Source organism: Cavia porcellus, unplaced genomic scaffold (assembly GCF_034190915.1).
Source record: "Cavia porcellus strain 051 isolate PalLab524CR breed Dunkin Hartley unplaced genomic scaffold, mCavPor4.1 scaffold_31, whole genome shotgun sequence".
In the NCBI taxonomy this organism is placed as follows: domain Eukaryota; kingdom Metazoa; phylum Chordata; class Mammalia; order Rodentia; family Caviidae; genus Cavia; species Cavia porcellus.
The window spans coordinates 42,977,978-42,982,017 of record NW_026947514.1 but is presented as its reverse complement, the minus strand read 5'-3'; the positions used below and the strand labels follow the sequence as shown (position 1 = coordinate 42,982,017).

The 4,040-nt window shown below is 35.2% G+C and overlaps 1 non-coding gene across 1 annotated transcript; it reads left to right on the top strand.

Annotated features, from left to right (window-relative positions):
* Positions 1-1,392: 1,392 nt before the first annotated feature.
* LOC111757620 (small nucleolar RNA SNORA2/SNORA34 family) lies at positions 1,393-1,529 on the top strand. The gene has a single exon (XR_002791922.2). It is a non-coding gene; the product is annotated as a small nucleolar RNA SNORA2/SNORA34 family (small nucleolar RNA).
* Positions 1,530-4,040: the final 2,511 nt, after the last annotated feature.

Sequence of the window (4,040 nt, the reverse complement as noted above, 5' to 3'; positions counted from 1 at the left end):
GTTTCTGTTTTAATATTTAGATCCTTGATCCATTTTGATTTTAGTTTAGTTCATGGTGAAAGGCCTCGATCTACTTTTAGTGTTCTGCCTATGGAAAGCCAGTTTTTCCAGCACCACTTGATAAAGAGACTATCTTTCTTCCAGTGAACATGTTTGGCCCCTTTGTCAAAGATAAGGTAGATGAGTATGTTTGTAGTTGTGGTTGTAACTTCTAATCTACTCCATTCATCTTCAGGTCTGTTTTTATTCCAGTACCATGCTGATTTTATCACAGTAGCCTTGTAGTATAACCAAATCAAGGATTGCAATGCCTTCTGCCTTGCCTTTGTTGCCCAGAATTGCCTTTGCTATTCTAGGTCTCTTCTGGTTCCAGATGAATTTTAGGAATGATTTCTCTAGATCTGTGAAGCATGCTAAGGGTATTGGAACTGCATTACATCTGTATAAACATTTTCACAATATTTGTTTTTCCTGTCCATGAAGAAGGAATGTCTTTAGATTTTCTGAGATCCTCTTCAATTTCTTTTTTCAGATTACTGAAATTTTCACTGAATAGAACTTTTACTTCTTTTGTTAGATTGATTCCTAAGTATTTCATTTTTTGGATGCTGTTATTAAAGATGTGGCTTCTCTTATTTTCCTCTCAGTGAGTTTGTTGTTTGTGTAGAGGAATACTATTGACTTTTGAGTGTTGACTTTGTATCCAGCTACATTACTGAATTTGGTGATTACGTCTAGAAGTCTTTCAATGGAGTTTTGGGGGTTTTCTATGTAGATTATCATGTCATCTGCAAATAATGATAGCTTAACTTCTTTCCTATCTTTATTCCTTTTATTTGTTTCTCTTGTCTAATTGTTTTGGCTAATATTTCCAGCATTATGTTTAATAGGAGTGGTGGTAGTAGACAGCCTTGTCTTGCTCCTGATTTTAGAGTGAAAGCTTTCAGCTTCTGAGCATTTAATATGATATGGGCTGTTGGTTTGTCATACATGGCTTTTATCAGATTGATCTAAAGACCATCTATTTCAGTTTTTCATAGGGTTCTTATCACTAATGAGTGTTGGACTTTATCAAAAGCCTTTTCTACATCTATTGAGATGATCATGTGATTCTTGTATTTGGCTCTATTGATATAATGTATTAGGCCTGATGACTTGCATATGTTGAACCATCCCTGCATTCCTGGGATGAATCCCACTTGCTCATGCTGTATGTTTTTCTTGATGACTTGCTGCATTCTGTTTACCATTATTTTATTGAAGATTCTTACATCTGTGTTCATTAGGGAGATTGGCCTGCAGTTGGGTCTTTCTCTGCTAGTGATATTAGGATGGCACTTGCTTCCAGGAATGTGTTAAGGAGAATTGCTTCTCTTTCAGTTTCATTCAAGACTGGCCCTGAATCAAGGCTGGCAGCTTCCTGACGCTGTTGGTTTCAAGCAAGAGCCTAAAGAAATGTCTTTGTATGGTCTGTTGGCCATTTCAGAACTTGGGCAGTGAGATGGTCAATTCATTAGAAAGAAACAGCTTGAAGCAACCCCCCATCCCTGCAACCGTGAGTGGCTGTGAGTGTGGCAGGCTGCGGTGGCCCAGGATGGGTACCACCAGTGATTACTAGGATCCATACCATGCTGGGATCTGGAGCATCAGGAAGCCAAGCAACCCCTCCCCCCTGCCTGTTTTGTTTTGCCGAACTTCAATATACATGAAAGTGTGGGCAGCTATTTTGAAGAGAATGAGAGACTCTATGACAGCCATTAGTGACTTCCCTATTGTCTGGTTTTGAAGACCTAAATCATCTTCCTCATTCTGTTTGGATCAGTTTTATACTATGTTGTTTTGTATGAATTCTCTGAATGTGAAGACATGGACAACTATTGGGAAGAAAACAAAAGATAATATGATAGATAGTGAAGATCTCAGGTTGGCTAGCTTTGAAATTTATATCTCTTACATTGCTTTCTTTTGTCCTATTTTGTTGTGTTTAATTTTACCCCCTTTAAAATAAAAATAAAAAAATTTCACTGAAGAGTTTGAGGAGTGTTGGCATTAAATATTCCTTGAATTTCATGTAGAATTCAGCTATGAATTCATCAAGACCTGGGCTTTTGTTTGTTGGTAAGTTTTAATTACATTTTCAATTTCATTAATTTAAATTGGGTTAGCAGTTTTACATCTTTTTGACCCACCTTTGGTAATTCATATGATTCTAGGAATCTGTCTATTTCTTCTGTGTTATCAAACTTATGAGAGTAGAGGTTTTCAAAGAGGGTATTGATGATCTTCTTTATTTCCACAGGGTCTGTAGTGATTTCACCCTTTTCATTCCTTACTGCTTGAATTTGAGTTTTTCTTTTCTTTTTAAAATAAGGCTGGCTAGAGATTTATCAATTTTATTTATTCTTTCAAAGAGCCAACTCTTTGATTTATTAATTCTTTGCATTATTTTTTTAGTCTCCATTGCATTAATTTCTGATATGATCTTTATAATTTCCTGCCTTCTTTTGGCTTTGGGCTTGGCTTGCTCTTCTTTTTCTCGATATTTGAGGTATAGCATCAGGGTTTTTTTTATTTGTGTTCATTCTGTTTTTCTGATGTGAGAGTTAACTGCAATAAATTTCCTTCTGAAGACTGCCTTCATTGCATCCCACAGGTTCTGGTAAGTTGTACTTGTATTTTTATTTGCTGTAGATATTGCTTAATTTCTTCTTTAATTGCCTGTATGGCCCACTGATTGCTCAGGAGTGTTTTATTTAATTGCCATGAATTTGTAGAATTTTTGAAGTTTCTTTTGTTATTAATTTCTAGTTTCATGGCACTATGATCAGATAACATGCATAAGATAATTTCAGTTCTTTTCCATTTGCTTAAGCATGTTGTATGGGCCAGTATATGATCTATTTTAGAGAATGTCACATGTGCAGCTGAGAAGAATATATATCTAATTGTTGGGTGGAACACTGTACACATCCACTAAATCCTTTTGTTCACAGATGTGATTCAACTCCATTATTTCTTTGTTGATTTTTTTGTCTAGTTTATCTGTCTCTTTGTGTCAAATTGATTACTTGATTTTTCATTTCTATTAATATTTGCTTTACATAGCTGGGTGCTTCCATATTTGGTTCATAAATATTTAGGATTGTTATCTTTTCCTCTTGAAGTTTTCCCTAACTAATATGTAGTGACCTTCTTTATCTCTTCTGATCATTCTTGGTTTGAAGTTTACATTGTCTTCAAACAGTACAGCTACCCCTGCTTTTGTCTGGATTCCTGTTACATGAAATATTGTTTTCTATCCTTTGACTCTCAGCCTATGAGTTTCCTTTTGGGTTTGATGGGTTTCTTTCATACAGCATATGGTTGGACGTTGCTTCTTGCTCCATTCTGCCAGTCTGTTATCTTTTAATGGGTGAATTGAGGCCATTTACACTAATGGTTATCACTGATATATATTGTCTCATTTTTGTCATATTATCTTTCTGCTATTGGTTCTTTACCTTTCCCCTCTCTTTAATTGTCTACCCTACTTAGTGGCTTTTTTCTTTTGTGTTGTTGGAGTTACAGTAGTTTTTATGTCTATCTAGAATATCTTTCAGTAATCTTTGTAGGGTTGATTTGGTGGTCATGAAATTCTTCAGCTGTTCTTTGTTGTGGAAGTATCTTATTTCTGCATCTTCTTTATACTTTGAAGGACAGTTCGTAGTGTACTTCAATCTGGGTTGGAAGTCATTTTCCTTTAGGATATGAAATACTTTACCCCATGTTCCTTTTGAATTCATTGTTTGTGTTGAAAAGTCTGCTGTGATTCTGATGGGCTTTCCTTTATAGATGATCTGTCTCTTTTCTCTAACAACTTTTAATATTTTGTTCTTACATTGAATTTCTGGGATGTTGATTATTATATGTCTGGGTGTAGATTTATTTTGGTCATGGCTAGTTGGAGTTCTATTTGCTTCACTTATCTGTGAATCAGTTTCCTTTTTGGGAATGTTTGGGAAATTTTCTGCTATTATTTCTGTAAATAGTCTTTTGATATA